Source organism: Cucurbita moschata, unplaced genomic scaffold (assembly GCF_002738365.1).
Source record: "Cucurbita moschata cultivar Rifu unplaced genomic scaffold, Cmos_1.0 Cmo_Scf00047, whole genome shotgun sequence".
Taxonomy (NCBI): domain Eukaryota; kingdom Viridiplantae; phylum Streptophyta; class Magnoliopsida; order Cucurbitales; family Cucurbitaceae; genus Cucurbita; species Cucurbita moschata.
The window spans coordinates 37524-54674 of NW_019268563.1; the positions used below are offsets into that span (position 1 = coordinate 37524).

Consider the following 17151-nt stretch of genomic DNA (forward strand, 5'->3'; position numbering starts at 1 on the left):
TGCTAGCTAATTTATTATAATTGACATATTTAGAGTACGTAAGATCCAAATTGCTTCCGCATGTGTTATATTATATTAACACCATCAAGAAATAGCCGTAGAGAGGAGAGAGATGAAAACTAGAAAATCGCGCTGAGTCGGGCAAAGAAAACGATTCTGTCGGATCTGGGTCAGACTCTAACCCACAACCCACAGCCAATCCATTGGTTCGGTCTAACACTCGCTCACAACCCAATTATAATAGCCAACCCAACCCAACGTCTACAACCTAGCTCAGCGGCCCAGCACCCACGTTTGCCCATCCAACCCGCAACGCCTGCAGCCCAAAACCTGACAGTCCGTGGTGAAGCCCAATTACCTAAGACCCACCAGCAATACCCAGCACCCACGTCGCGACCCAGCAATCGTACCTTGACACGCGCCTTGACCCACTTCAGCCTGCACACGCGTCAGCGACTTATTGCGCCACACGTCAACTTACAGCACAAAGAACCCCTTGGCTTCATAGCTCAACTTGGTTGCGCCTAATATCCAAATTGCTTCCGAATGTGTTATATTAACACCATTAAGAAATAGATGCAGAGAGGAGAGAGATGAAAACCAGAAAATTGCGTTGAGTTGGGCGAAGAAGGCGAATCCATCGGATCTAGATCCGAATCCGGATCTGGGTTAAACTCAAACCCACAACCCACTGCCAATCCATTGGTTCGGTCCAACACACGCTCACAACCCAATTATAAAAGCCAAGCCAACCCAACGTCTGGAGCCAAGCTTAGCAGCCCAGCACATGCGATCCCACGTTTGCCCATCCAACCCGCAACGCCTGCAACCCAAAACCTGACAGTCCATGGCGAAGACCAATTACTTAAGACCTACATGCAACATCCCAACACCCAGATTGCACACGCGTCAGCGCCTTATTGCGTCACACATTAACTTGCAACAAAAAGAACCCCTCGGCTTGATGTTAAATAAAGATATTTTACCATAAGATAGGCTAGGCAATTGTTTGATGTATGACGACACGTGCCTAGTTGCACTGGTACGTATCCTTTATTACTTTATTAATATGATGTAGAGCATATGAGAAAGCCGGCTAAGGCCAACCAAGTAAGTAGCCTTACTATAGGATAGGCGAGACAATTGTTTGATGTATGACGTGCACTGACACGTGTCCTTTATTGCTTTATTAATATGATGTAGGACATATGATGTATGATGATGTTTTACGATAATTATGATGTGTTTATGATGACGATGTATGCTAAAAAGATGATCATAGTTTAGCTTTTTTCTTCACTCTCTTTGGCTTATTATTTATATCTCTAAACATCACCATTTATTGTAACTAAATTCGAAAAGGTAAAAAGAAGATCTAAGAAGTTCACATTTCATTTAATGATATAACCCAACCCAACCATGGTTAGTGGTAAAAGTCATTCATTTTCCCTAGCCATTAGACTAATACACAATAATTTGTATTGTGTCAAAAGTGGGATTTGAACCCACACCATCTCAAGAGGACCAATCGACCATCCTAACTACTTATTAATAGATCCCACATTGATTGGAGAGGGGAATGAACCATTCCTTATAAGGGTGCGGAAACCTCTCACTAATAGACGTGTTTTAAAACTATAAGTTTGACGACGATCCATAACAGGCCAAAATGGAAGATATCTCCTAGCGATTGGAGAGGGTGAGGAAGCATTTCTTTTAAGGGTGTGGAAAAACTTCCTAATAGACGCATTTTAAAACCGTGAGGCTAGTGGTGATACGTAATGCAGATTATTGTAATTAAATTCGAAAAGGTAAAAGATCTAAATAAAAAACACAACAATTTGAATTGTGTTAGAAGTGGGATTTGAACCCACGCCCTCTCACAAGGACCAAAACTTGTGTGTGGTGCCTTAGAACACTCGACCATCCTGACTACCAATTAACAGATCCCATATTGGTTGGAGAGGGAAATGAACCATTCCTTATAACAGTGGAAACCTTTTCCTAATAGATGCGTTTTAAAACTGTGAGACTGACGGTGATTCATAACAGGCCAAAATGGAAGATATCTGCTAGCGGTTGGAGAGAGTAAGGAAGCATTTCTTTTAAGGGTGTGGAAAAATATTCCTAGTAGATGCATTTTAAAACCGTGAGGCTGATGGTGATACGTAATGCGCAAAGTGGACAATATCTACTAGCGGTGGGCTTGAGCTGTTACAAATGGTATTTGAGCTAGTCACCAGGCGATGTGCCAGCGAAGACACTGGGCCCCCAAGAGGGTGAATTGTGAGATCAGATCGGTTCGAGAGAAGATAAAACATTTCTTATAAGGGTGTGAAAATCTCTCCCTAATAGACTGCCAGTGAGGACACTAGAAAACCTCTCCATACTAGATTCGTTTTAAAACTGTGAGGCTGACTGCGATACATAACGAGCCAAAGCATAAAACATCTACTATTGGTGGGCTCAGACAATTATAAATATTTTGTTGGAATAGCTCAGTTGGTTTGAGCGTGTGGCTGTTAACCATAAGGTCGGAGGTTCAAACCCTCTTTTTAGCGATGGCAATTGTAACCAAATGTTTCTTATGAAGATAAGATAGCTTTTTAGGTAGATACGACTAGTTGAAATCGCATTTGAGCCCAATACCTTCATGGTCTTGGTATCCGACTTTACCCCCAGGGGTTTGTCATAAACTGAAATCGGATCCATCGAACTTATCAATTCCAATATTTGAACTTATGCTTTACTCCTAATAGGGGTTCGTGAAGATCTTTCTAGTAAAGATATTCTTCAATCTCTATCTTCCATAAACTGAAATCGGATCCATTGAACTTCTCAATTCCAATCTTTGAATTTTCCATCTTCACAGATTGTGGTGAATTTCACCTACCTCTGATACCAGTGGGTAGAATCGCACAACAATGCACACACTCGATGAGAAAATGCAAGGAGAACTCTCGCTAAAGAATTTGTATTATAAATTACCAGTTGGTAGAATTGCACAACAACGCACACACTTGATAAGAAAATGCCAACAATGCACACACTCGATAAGAAAATGCAAGGAGAACTCTCGCTAAAGAATTTGCATTATAAATTCAGGTATTTCCAGTAGCAGAGAACACAGAAAAAGTACATTTTCAAAGCTGTCCCAAGGGGATATATATATATAGTTCAGTTTACTATATATAGTTTTACCACATATAACCATGTAATATGTATAACTATCTACCATATATAGCTTTAAATTCAAAAAGGTAAAAGATCTAAATAAAAAAGTTCATATCATTTTATGATAAAAGTCTAGCACCTTAGACCACTTGGCCATCATGACTACTTTTTAACAAATCTCACATTGGTTGGAGAGGTGAATGAACCATTCCTTATAATGGTGTGGAAACCTCTCACTAATTGACGCGTTTTAAAACTGTGAGGCTGACGACGATCCATAACAGGCTAAAATGGAATATATCTACTAGCGATTGGAGAGGGTAAGGAAGCAATTCTTTTAAGGGTGTGGAAAAATCTTCCTAGTAGACGCATTTTAAAACCATGAGGCTGGTGGTGATACGTAATGCACCAAAGTGGACAATATCTGCTAACGGTGGACTTGAGATATGGTATCAGAGCTAGTCACCAGGCAGTATGCCAGTGAAGACGTTGAGCCCCCAATGGGGTGAATTGTGAGATTCCAGATCGGTTGGAGAGAAGATAAAACATTTCTTATAAGGGCGTGGAAACCTCTCCCTAGTAAACTGCCAGCGAGGATGCTGGAAAACCTCTCCATAGTAGATGCATTTTAAAACCATGATACTGACGGATATACGTAACGAGCCAAAGCAAACAACATCTACTCATGGTGGGCTTAGAAAATTTTATATAATTGGCTGGAATAGCTCAGTTGGTTAGAGCGTGTGGCTGTTAACCACAAGGTCGGAGGTTCAAACCCTCCTTCTAGCGACATGTTCCTGATAACGTCAACCAGATCAATCCACGAGTGTTAACTTATTTTAGGTTTGGACTAATAATCAAAATGATCTATAGTATAAGGATAAGGCTGAGTACCTTATTCTGGGGACACTATGGATGCGGCCCACTTTTGTATATGATATAAAAATGTGATCACTAAATTGTACATGTGGAGACATGTGACTGGGGGCGTATCTTGAGCTAACCATGAACTCCTGTTTATTCAGAATTATTCTTAGATTTGCATGGGTGAGAGTGGCTCTAGTTCGCCGACTCAATAGACCTCCCATTTCAGGGGTAAGATTGGGTGAATGGCTGGGGACATGGGGTGATTTCAGGGGTAAGATTGGGTGAATGGCTGGGGACATGGGGTGCAAGATGGAATTCACTCCTACCCACTTTCAGGAATAGAAGAGAGGTAGTTCCCATAAGCACTGACTCCAGGGGCCTCACCCTCTCCTTGGCCTGAGAATGGAATTCACTCCTACCCACTTTCAGGAATAGAAGAGAGGTAGTTCCCATAAGCACTGACTCCAGGGGCCTCACCCTCTCCTTGGCCTGAGAGGGATTCGGTTTACTGGTTGGACCACAAATCAATTGTTCATTAGAGGATCAGTGAGACATAAGGAACAAGAAGTAACTTCAGGGGTAAAACGGTAAATTGACCCAACTCTAGTTACGAACAACCTGTGAAGGATCGACTTACTAATCATGGTTATATCAAATGGACAGAAATATATCTATAGTGAGGGGAGTGCAACTACTAGGCTATAGTGGAGTGTCTTAGTAGTTAAGGAATGTTGGCTAACAAGGTTAATGAGTTTAGCCGGTTAATCTTTGATTGTTGGTGCCCATGATCTATAGGTCCATTAGGTTCCTCTGCTAGCTCATATCAGACTAAACCATAGAACAGTGTGACGAGTGAGTTCGAAGTGTTCGGATTCAAATTAGGGAATATGCGTTACATATATACGATANAAAGGTAAAAGATCTAAATAAAAAAGTTCATATCATTTTATGATAAAAGTCTAGCACCTTAGACCACTTGGCCATCATGACTACTTTTTAACAAATCTCACATTGGTTGGAGAGGTGAATGAACCATTCCTTATAATGGTGTGGAAACCTCTCACTAATTGACGCGTTTTAAAACTGTGAGGCTGACGACGATCCATAACANTATTTACGAATTAAACAAAAAGAGAGAATCTGAGATATTTAAATAAGATTTAAATATCTTAATCAATTATGTTTCGGAATTGATTGTGATTGGCATTTGAATTAATATTAAATATTAATTAAATAGTTTAATTAATCATTTAATGTTACTTTAATTTGAAATACATTATCAAATTAATTGTTGAATTAAAATGAAGAAAGTCAAAATGTTGACTTCATGGAAAAATCCTTAGTGGAGTTTTGAGGTGTCAAAATTTGGTTCAACCAAACTTGCATGCTTGCCACATAATCCCAAACATTTGAGTTGAATTTTAAGTGTCAAAATTGGGTGATCTCAAATTTGCATGAACATGCAAACATGACTCTTTAAATAGAGTGATCATGGTACATGGAAGGTCTTCTTCTTCTTGGTGGAAAACCTTGAGAAAAACCTCTCACAAACACTCTCTTCACATATACAAAATCCTTCCCAAGTTTAGTCACTCACCGGATTCCACAATCCCGTTCTAAGGCCGGAGGATAGTGGAGAAGACACTAGTGGTGGTTCGAAACCGGTTCGCGAGGAAAAAGGAGTTTGAACTACAAAAGTTTAGTATCTAAACTAATTAAGTTTTAACATGCTAGTTATTTACTATAATTGATGTTCTAAAAGTGCCTAAGATCCAAATTGCTTCCGCATGTGTTATATTAACACCATCAGTTTCACGAGTGTTAACTTACTTTAGGTTTGGACTAATAAGATTCTTGCTCAATTTAATCAAATAATAAGCGCCATGTTCCTGATAACGTCAACCAGATCAATCCTAAGACTTGTCGTTTCTTTAGCTTCCACTACTTCATGGTCATGGTATAGCTCTTATCTATTTATATACAATTTACTCGATGTCATTTAGCATATATATACAATTTACTTTATATGTCATTTAGCATATATAGCTTTTATAATGGTTCACTAAGCTATAAATAAGCAGCAGACTCCATAACCTAACAATCCAAAACCACGAACTCACACCTACAATCACCAGACTCGACGTTGAAACGTTTGGTTCACGACACGTAAAAGGCCACCGATGATCCCACATACACGAGAGGTAAGCTTTATACGCTTGAATAACGTCGTGTGTCGTCGAAATTCAGATTCAACTTTTAGGTTTTAAGAAGCTCATAGATGTGTCGTTTTAGGCATCTACAAGCCACGAGACTTCGTGGAAGAGAAGCAGAGAGTCCAACAAAGAGTTAGAGGAGGAAAACGATGAGAAAGAACGTCAGAAATAGCTGCAAAGATGAGAGAGATGAAAAACAGAAAATCGCGCTGAGTCGGGCAAAGAAGACGAATCCGTCGAATCCAGATACAAATCTGGATCTAGGTCAAAATCAAACCCACAACTCACTGCCAATCCATTGGTTCGGCCCAACACAAGCTCAAGACCCAATTATAATTGCCAACCCAACCCAACGTCTCCAGCCTAGCTTGGCAGCCCAGCACCTGCGATCCCACGTCTGCCTATCCAACCCGCAACGCCTGCAGCCCGAAACCTGATAGTCCATGGCGAAGCCCAATTACCTAAGACCCACCTACAGCAGTCCAACACCCACGCCACGATCCAGCAATCGACACTTGACTCGCGCCTCGATCCAATTTATGTAACGACCCTAATATTTTACCTATTTAATATGAGGTCGTTACTATACTTTGAAATGCGGAATATACAATAAATGAGCCCTAGTCATAAATGCGACTTACTACTTCCTTTTCTTACCTCGTGAAAGAGAAAATGATTACAAGGAAAAAAAAAGAGAAGAACATTATTGAAATAAAGGAAAAGTAACGAAACCAAAATGAATGTTTTATTCTACTCTATGGTTTATTATGCAATTATATTTCAACCTATACTAACCTATACTAATGATGTAAACCGAATTCAGCCTAGATTACGAAATGGAAAAACAAACAACTACCCTGTGCATGTGCCACAATCCGAGGTGTTCGATGCCACCGTCGTTGTCACATTGGTGCCTTGCCCTTATCTGCAAAAGTAAAGTAGCACGAGGCTTGAGTATTTCTAGAATACTCAGTAAGTGACCCCCTATCGGGGTTATGCGACAATCACATGCAATGAAATTGTGGGACCTATCGTTTCAATTCGTTTCGTTTTCCTTACGGTGCAATCCTAACGGGTAATCGTGGACGTGTACCATATACTCTACACACAGCCCATACGTGCGAGTATGGGCTCACTAGCTAGTTCGCACACCGCTGGGCCATTGTCCTTATCCGGTGGGCATACTCTGGGAGCCCCTTATGCCGGGACCCGTTAAAACTAGAACCGTCACGGTAGCGCTATGCAATGCATAACGATCGTTGTCCTGCCATTGGATGTACGCGTCCGTACCCTCGTGATGGGATGGGGGTATCCCCCCAGATGCATGAACACACATAATGCATGAGGTCCCCCTATTTCTACATTTATCTTTAATGACCATAACTCCCCTGTCACGTTCCATGCTTCATGTCATTCTCATTTTCAATTCACATTTCATACACATTTCTATCAGGGTTATGATTCCAGACAGTTTACTATGTTTTATGTCATACAATTCATGTTGTTCACATTCACATATTCCATACAAACATGCCATAATCATTCAAGGACCACATATCGTCACATGCATAACATATCACATCAAACTAAGCAGCATACATAGCATACATTCACATTCACATGATTTCATACTTAAGCACATTAAACTAGCATACAATTTAATGACACGTGCAAATCCACGGGCACGTGCCAACATACAGCAAATAACACGTAACCTACGACGGGTGAGCCACTTACCTGGTTAGCTTAAGTCGTTGTCACGTATATATCCTTAATGAAAGTTCGATTCCGTCCTTTGAAATCCAAGTCAACCTATGTGAGCTCATGACATCAGTTTCAAGTTTGAACTCTATAAAATTATTTCTCTAATTTACAGGGTTAAAATTCTGATATTTAGGGTTAATTTAACGAGTTTCATGCCCTCTGACATTTACTGTTTTATTTTTAAATTATGTTAAACAAATCTTCCCTTCTCCCTCTTTGTAATTATTTTCCTCTAGTAAATGATTTTCAGTTTTGTAAACATTTTCAATTCTATAATTTAGATATTCCTCTAATTCTCTAATTTTATATTTATTTTCATTCCGTAAAACAATATTGTTGGCCAATTTTAATTGATTGTTTGTCTAACTGCCCACTAAAATTTTATTGATTCTAACCTTATTTCTTATAATTTCCAATGCTAACAAAAAAAAAAATCTAATGAATTGAATATGGTATCTCACTAAAATTTTATTGATTCTAACCTTATTTCCTATAATTTTCAATGCTAACAAAAAAAATCTAATGAATTGAATATGATATCTGATTATTACTAGTAAAATATGAAAGAAGATTTGATTCTAAATTGATTTCTTATAGCCATAACTATCAACAAAAAAGGAAATTTGAGATAGAATTTTACAATAACAGACCAAAATCTCTCCTATATCCCCATCATATCCTTTGAAACACCATTTTACTTTTTACCACATCTGACATTTTTTTTTATTTTTTTTTGGATTAAACTGATATGGTGGGGTTTATTAGACGAACACGACTCTCAATAATGGTATGATATTGTGAATATGGTATCTGATTATTACTAGTAAAATATGAAAGAAGATTTGATTATAAATTGATTTCTTATAACCATAACTATAAACAAAAAAGGAAATGATTATTACTAGTCAAATATGAAAAAGATTTGATTCTAGATTGATTTCTTATAACCATAACTATAAATAAAAAAGGAAATTAATAAGAGACCAAAATCATTATTACTAGTCAAATATGAAAAAGATTTGATTTTAAATTGATTTCTTATAACCATAACTATAAATAAAAAAGGAAATTTTACCCTAATGGAGTTTGTTAGACGAACACTACCCTCCTATGATATTGTGAATATGGTATCTTATTATTACTAGTAAAATATGAAAGAAGATTTGATTCTAAATTGATTTCTTATAACCATAACTATAAACAAAAAAGGAAATGATTATTACTATAAACAAAAAAGGAATTGATTATTACTAGTCAAATATGAAAAAGATTTGATTCTAAATTGATTTCTTATAACCATAACTATAAATAAAAAAGGAAAGGATTATTACTATAAACAAAAAAAGAAAGGATTATTACTAGTCAAATATGAAAAAGATTTGATTAATTGATTTCTTATAACCATAACTATAAATAAAAGAGGAAATCTTACCTTAATAAGAGACCAAAATCTCTCCTATATCCCTTTTTTTACTTTTTACACATTTTAATTGATTTCTTATAACCATAACTATAAATAAAAGAGGAAATCTTACCTTAATAAGAGACCAAAATCTCTCCTATATCCCCCTTTTTTACTTTTTACACATTTTTTCAATCTCTCCTATATCCCCTTTTTTACTTTTTACACATTTTTTCAATCTCTCCTATATCCCTTTTTTACTTTTTACACATTTTTTCAATCTCTCCTATATCCCTTTTTTACTTTTTACGCATTTTTTTCTATTTATTTTTGGATTGAACTGAACACACTCTCCACAACCCCCTTTTTTACTTTTTACACATTTTTTTCAATCTCTCCTATATCCCCCTTTTTTACTTTTTACACATTTTTTTCTATTTATTTTTGGATTGAACTAAACACACTCTCCACAATGGTATGATATTGTCAACCCATGATCATTCCCTAAATTAGCCGAGACTTCCATCATCCCCTGAACACACTCTCCACAATGGTATGATATTGTCAACCCATGATCATTCCCTAAATTAGCAGAGACTTCCATCATCCCCTTTTCTTTAAGAGTTCTTTGTTCGATATTTGAGGATTTACAAATCTATTTGCATGACTAAGTTTAGTTGTCAACCCATGATCATTCCCTAAATTAGCCGACGTGGACTTCCATCATCCACCTCCCCTCTCTCCTATATCCCCTCTTTTACTTTTTACACATTTTTTTCTATTTATTTTTGGATTGAACTGAACACACTCTCCACAATGGTACGATGACGTGGGACTTCCATCATCCACCTCCCCTCTCTCCTATATCCCCTCTTTTACTTTTTACACATTTTGTGGGACTTCCATCATCCACCTCCCCTCTCTCCTATATCCCCTCTTTTACTTTTTACACATTTTTTTCTATTTATTTTTGGATTGAACTAAACACACTCTCCACAATGGTATGATATTGTCAACCCATGATCATTCCCTAAATTACTTCCATCATCCCCTGAACACACTCTCCACAATGGTATGATATTGTCAACCCATGATCATCCCTTTTCTTTAAGAGTTCTTTGTTCGATATTTGAGGATTTACAAATCTATTTGCATGACTAAGTTTAGTTGTCAACCCATGATCATTCCCTAAATTACCCCTCTCTCCTATATCCCCTCTTTTACTTTTTACACATTTTTTTCTATTTATTTTTGGATTGAACTGAACACACTCTCCACAATGGTATGATATTGTCAACCCACATTTTTTACCATAATCCACCTCCCCTTTGGAGTCTTAGTCATTTTTTACCATAATCCACCTCCCCTTTGGAGTCTTAGTCAGTCATTTTTTACTGCCTTCGAGGAGGGGCTTGGCTCCTTTTCTTTAAGAGTTCGTTGTTCGATATTTGAGGATTTGAAGATTTACCAATCTATTGGCACGACTAAGTTTAGGGCTATATCCCCTTTTTTACTTTTTACACATTTTTTTCTATTTATTTTTGGATTGAACTGAACACACTCCCCACAATGGTATGATATTGTCAACCCATGATCATTCCCTAAATTAGCCGACTCCCCACAATGGTATGATATTGTCAACCCATGATCATTCCCTAAATTAGCCGACTCCCCACAATGGTATGATATTGTCAACCCATGATCAACCCATGATCATTCCCTAAATTAGCCGACGTGGGAATTCCATCATCCACCTCCCCTGGCTCCTTTTCTTTAAGAGTTCTTTGTTCGATATTTCAGGATTTGAGGATTTACCAATCTATTGGCACGACTAAGTTTAGGGCCTATATCCCCCTTTTTTACTTTTTACACATTTTTTTCTATTTATTTTTGGATTGAACTGAACACACTCTCCACAATGGTATGATATTGTCAACCCATGATCATTCCCTAAATTAGCCGACGTGGGAATTCCATCATCCACCTCCCCTTTGGAGTCTTAGTCATTTTTTATGATGCCTTCGAGGAGGGGCTTGGCTCCTTTTCTTTAAGAGTTCTTTGTTCCATCATCCACCTCCCCTTTGGAGTCTTAGTCATTTTTTATGATGCCTTCGAGGAGGGGCTTGGCTCCTTTTCTTTAAGAGTTCTTTGTTCGATATTTGAGGATTTGAGGATTTACCAATCTATTGGCACGACTAAGTTTAGGGCATGGCTCTGATACCATGTTAGACGAGCTTGGCTCCTTTTCTTTAAGAGTTCTTTGTTCGATATTTGAGGATTTGAGGATTTACCAATCTATTGGCACGACTAAGTTTAGGGCATGGCTCTGATACCATGTTAGACGAGCTTGGCTCCTTTTCTTTAAGAGTTCTTTGTTTGATATTTGAGGATTTGAGGATTTACCAATCTATTGGCACGACTAAGTTTAGGGCATGGCTCTGATACCATGTTAGACGAACACGACTCTCCACAATGGTATGATATTGTCCACTTTGAGCTTAAGCTCTCATGGCTTTGCTTTGGGCTTCCCCAAAAGGCCTCATACCAATGGAGTTAGTATTCCTCACTTATAAACCCATGATCATTCCCTAAATTAGCCGATGTGGGATTTCCATCATCCAACCGGGTTGAGGAAAGAGGATGGGGCTGTGACTAGAGGTTAGGGGAGAGAGATGGTTAAATTTTATTTTTATTTGTAAGTAATCCTTTTTATTTATTTATTTATTATTATTATTATTATTATTATTATTATTGTTATTACTATTATTTTTTTGTTGGCTATTACATTACCTACTCCTAAAAAGAATTTTCGTCCTCGAAAGTCTCTAACTCGTGGATCAACTCGGGAGTCTCGAACTCGTGGATCAACTCGGGATATTTTTTCTTTATTTCCTCTCCTCGTTCCCATGTAGCTTCCTCGATTTGGTGGTTACGCCACAATACCTTGCTTTCATTCTCGGGCTAGGATTTTAATCGGTTTCTCCTGATAACTTACATTTTCCTAGATTTCGAGAGGTTTGTAGTCTATTACGTGCGTAGGGTCTGTAATATATTTTCTTAACATGGACATATGAAATACATCGTGTACCTTGAAAGCGAAGGTAGTAAAGCTAGTTTGTAAGCTACCGAACCTACTCTTTCTAAAATTTCGAATGGTCCAATAAATCGGGGGCTTAGCTTCCCCCTTTTGTCCGAATCTTAGAATGCCTCTAGGAGCTACTTTTAGGAACACTGGGTCCCCTTAGAATGCCTTTCATAGGAGCTACTTTTAGGAACACTGGGTCCCCTTAGAATGCCTTTCATAGGAGCTACTTTTAGGAACACTGGGTCCCCCTCTTCGAACTCTAAATTCCTATATCTAACGTCGGCATAGCTCTTTTGCCTACTTTGTGCGTTACGCATCTTCGAACTCTAAATTCCTATATCTAACGTCGGCATAGCTCTTTTGCCTACTTTGTGCGTTACGCATTTGGGTCCCCCTCTTCGAACTCTAAATTCCTATATCTAACGTCGGCATAGCTCTTTTGCCTACTTTGTGCGTTACGCATTCTTACTCTAATTTTCTGTCTCACCTCATTGGTGATGCGGACCAGTTCGGGTTCTACAAGTTCCCGTTCTCCTTCATCCCAGCACAATGGGGATCTACATTGTTTTCCATACAACACTTCAAAGTGTGCCATCCCTCCTCACTTATAAACCCATGATCATTCCCTAAATTAGCCGATGTGGGATTTCCATCATCCAACCGGGTTGAGGAAAGAGGATGGGGCTGTGACTAGAGGTTAGGGGAGAGAGATGGTTAAATTTTATTTTTATTTGTAAGTAATCCTTTTTATTTATTTATTTATTATTATTATTGTTATTACTATTATTTTTTTGTTGGCTATTACATTACCTACTCCTAAAAAGAACTTTCGTCCTCGAAAGTCTCGAACTCGTGGATCAACTCGGGATATTTTTTCTTTATTTCCTCTACTCGTTCCCATGTAGCTTCCTCGATTTGGTGGTTACGCCACAATACCTTAACGAAATCTATATTTCTAACGTAAGGCTTTCACTTCTCGGGCTAGGATTTTAATCGGTTTGTAGTCTATTACGTGCGTAGGGTCTGTAATATATTTTCTTAACGTAAGGCTTTCACTTCTCGGGCTAGGATTTTAATCGGTTTGTAGTCTATTACGTGCGTAGGGTCTGTAATATATTTTCTTAACATGGACATATGAAATACATCGTGTACGCTTGAAAGCGAAGGTAGTAAAGCTAGTTTGTAAGCTACCGAACCTACTCTTTCTAAAATTTCGAATGGTCCAATAAATCGGGGGCTTAGCTTCCCCCTTTTGTCCGAATCTTAGAATGCCTTTCATAGGAGCTACTTTTAGGAACACTGGGTCCCCCTCTTCGAACTCTAAATTCCTATGCCTAACGTCGGCATAGCTCTTTTGCCTACTTTGTGCGTTACGCATTCTTACTCTAATTTTCTGTCTCACCTCATTGGTGATGCGGACCAGTTCAGGTTCTACAAGTTCCCGTTCTCCTTCATCCCAGCACAATGGGGATCTACATTGTTTTCCATACAACACTTCAAAGGGTGCCATCCCGATGGTTGCTTGGAAGCTGTTGTTGTAAGAGAATTCCATTAAGTGTAGTTTAGTGTCCCAACTCCCTATTAAATCCATAACGCATGCCCGAAGCATGTCTTCCAGGATTTGGTTTAATCGTTCCGTTTGGCCATCTGTTTGTGGGTGGAAGGTGGTGCTAAAGTCGAGGCGGGTACCTATTACCTTTTGGAGTCTTTTTGTCATACAGGTAGTGTCACCAAATTTTTAACGCGAACACCACCGCTGCCAGCTCCAAATCATGTGTAGGATAGTTTTTCTCGTAATCCTTTAGTTGGCGTGATGCATACGCAACAACCTTTCAATGTTGCATCAGTACACAACCTAACCCCTTTTTGGATGCATCACTGTAAATCACGTATCCCACAGAACTCTCTGGAACTGTGAGCACTAGGGTGGATACTAGTCTTTGTTTTAGCTCTTGAAAGCTGGCCTTACAAGTATCATCCCAAACGAAAGGTACACCTTTTTTTGTCAATTGGGTGAGAGGCGTGGCTATTCTAGCGAAGTCCTGGACAAACCTTCGATAGTAACCCGCCAATCCCAAGAAACTTCGTATCTTGGTGATCGTTGTTGGGCGTTTCCACTTCGTGACAGCTTCTATCTTATTGGAGTCCACAAAAATTCCATCTTTAGACACTACGTGCCCTAGAAATGAAACTTGTCGTAGCCAAAATTTGCACTTGGAGAATTTGGCATACAACTTGTTCTCCCTTATAATAGTTAAGGCTTTGCGAAGGTGCTCTTGGTGTTCTAGGTTCGTTTTTTAGTATATCAAGATTTCTTCTATGAACACGATCACAAACGAGTCTAAGCACTCTTTAAATACTCGGTTCGTTAATTCCATAAATACTGCTGAGGCATTGGTGAGACCAAGGGGACACGCTAGGTCGAATGAAGCCTTTATCTAATAGGTCTTGCAGTTGTGATTTAAGTTCTTTTAATTCTGCTGGTGTCATGCGGTACGGGGCCTTAGAGATGGGTCCCGTTCCTGGTTCCAGTTATATTCCAAAGTCTACCTCCCGCGATGGAGGGATCCCTGAGAGGTCCTCTAGGAAGACATCCATAAATTTGTTTACTATGGACACTGTATCTATGAGTTTTTCCTTTCCTTTTGTGTTTACTGCACAGGCTAGAAACGCCTACCCCACTTGTTGTACCAGGCGTCTCGCTTTCATCATCGATATTATTTTTGGGGTGGTACCTGTGGAGGTTCCTTTAAACTTAAAGGTAAGTCCGTTGGGAGGTGTGAATATCATCTCTTTCTTATGGCAGTCTATGCTAGCAAAGTTTTCGGCTAGCAAGTCCATCCCTAGTATGACGTCAAAGTCCGTCATGTCTACTACCTTTAAGTCTACGTGGATGGTTTGTCCAGCTATTACCACTTGTCCGTCCTTTACTCTATTTTTCGTAACTAAGTCTACCCCTGCTGGGTACCGACCGACAATACATGCATTAAGGGTTCTACTACGAACCCTGCTTGTTTAACAAATGGTAAAGCAACAAAGGAATGGGTATAACCAGAATAAAAAAATATCAACACAAAGTGTCCTAGTATATGCCCTGGTCGTTGCATATGCCCTGGTCTGTGGGCAGGTTTGTATCGTGGGCTCTCAGATGACCGGTCCTCTAAGGGGTTCCCTTGGATTTTCCGAGCTCCTTGTAAGGCAAGTTCTGACCACATGACTTGCATGACCACTGATATAACACATACCTGAGCCCCGCCAAACATCTCCCAACATGTTGTTTTCCATAGTTACGGCACAGAGGCTTCTCCATTGCTAGGTATCGGGCTATTAGGGGTGGAGCAGGTGGCCTACTCTGATATCGAGGTCTCTGGAGCGGTGGTTGGAATTCTGTGGTTTCGACCTCGACAGGGCGTTTCCTCCCTGTGACAACCGTTGGCTCCGTTTTCTTTTCCTCTGGGGGGGTTCCTCTAGGGCCTTGGCCGTCCTTCGGGCCTCTTCATAGGTTTTTGGGTTAAAGGCCTCTAACATGCGGCGAGTCTTCATAGCTTTTCTGTCTGTTTCTCTTCAATGTCAGCTAATGACGATGCAAACCTTCTCAATCTAATGAAGCCTGATCATACTGATCCACCTTGGGTTCAGTGGTTAAACTCTTGTTGTGTCAACTAATGACGGTGCAAACCTTCTCAATCTCATGAAGTCCTGATCATACTGATCCACCTTGGGTTAAGTGGTTAAACTCTTGTTGTTTCTTTATACGACCTTCTCAATCTCATGAAGTCCTGATCATACTGATCCACCTTGGGTTAAGTGGTTAAACTCTTGTTGTTTCTTTATACGGGTTTCTTTGGAGATCCACCTTGGGTTAAGTGACTCTTGTTGTTTCTTTATACGGGTTTGGGTTTCTTTGGAGATCCACCTTGGGTTAAGTGGTTAAACTCTTGTTGTTTCTTTATACGGGTTTCTTTGGAGATCCACCTTGGGTTAAGTGGTTAAACTCTTGTTGTTTTTTTATACGGGTTTCTTGTTGTTTCTTTATACGGGTTTCTTTGGAGATCCACCTTGGGTTAAGTGGTTAAACTCTTCCTTGGGTTAAGTGGTTAAACTCTTGTTGTTTCTTTATACGGGTTTCTTTGGAGATCCACCTTGGGTTAAGTGGTTAAACTCTTGTTGTTTCTTTATACGGGTTTCTTTGGAGATCCACCTTGGGTTAAGTGGTTAAACTCTTGTTGTTTCTTTATACGGGTTTCTTTGGAGATCCACCTTGGGTTAAGTGGTTAAACTCTTGTTGTTTCTTTATACGGGTTTCTTTGGAGATCCACCTCTTGCTGTTTCTTTATACGGGTTTCTTTGGAGATCCACCTCTTGCTGTTTCTTTATACGGGTTTCTTTGGATAATAATATTTCAGAAAGGCTTCCCTTAAAGGTTTCCCACGTTGTAATTCCCCCACCCGGGTTAATACGGGTTTCTTTGGATACTAATATTTCAGAAAGGCTTCCCTTAAAGGTTCCCCACGTTGTAATTCCTCCGCCCGGGTTGATGCTGTGTTTATTTCCGACCACCACACCTCTGCATCTTTTTGTAACACATATGTCGCACACGCCATGTGTTTATTATCCGACCACCACACCTCTGCATCTTTTTGTAA

At 39.2% G+C, this 17151-nt stretch overlaps 2 non-coding genes across 2 annotated transcripts; both read left to right on the plus strand.

Annotated features, from left to right (window-relative positions):
• Nucleotides 1-2487: 2487 nt before the first annotated feature.
• Nucleotides 2488-2561, plus strand: TRNAN-GUU. The gene has a single exon. It is a non-coding gene; the product is annotated as a tRNA-Asn (tRNA).
• Nucleotides 2562-3889: 1328 nt separating this feature from the next.
• Nucleotides 3890-3963, plus strand: TRNAN-GUU. The gene has a single exon. It is a non-coding gene; the product is annotated as a tRNA-Asn (tRNA).
• Nucleotides 3964-17151: the final 13188 nt, after the last annotated feature.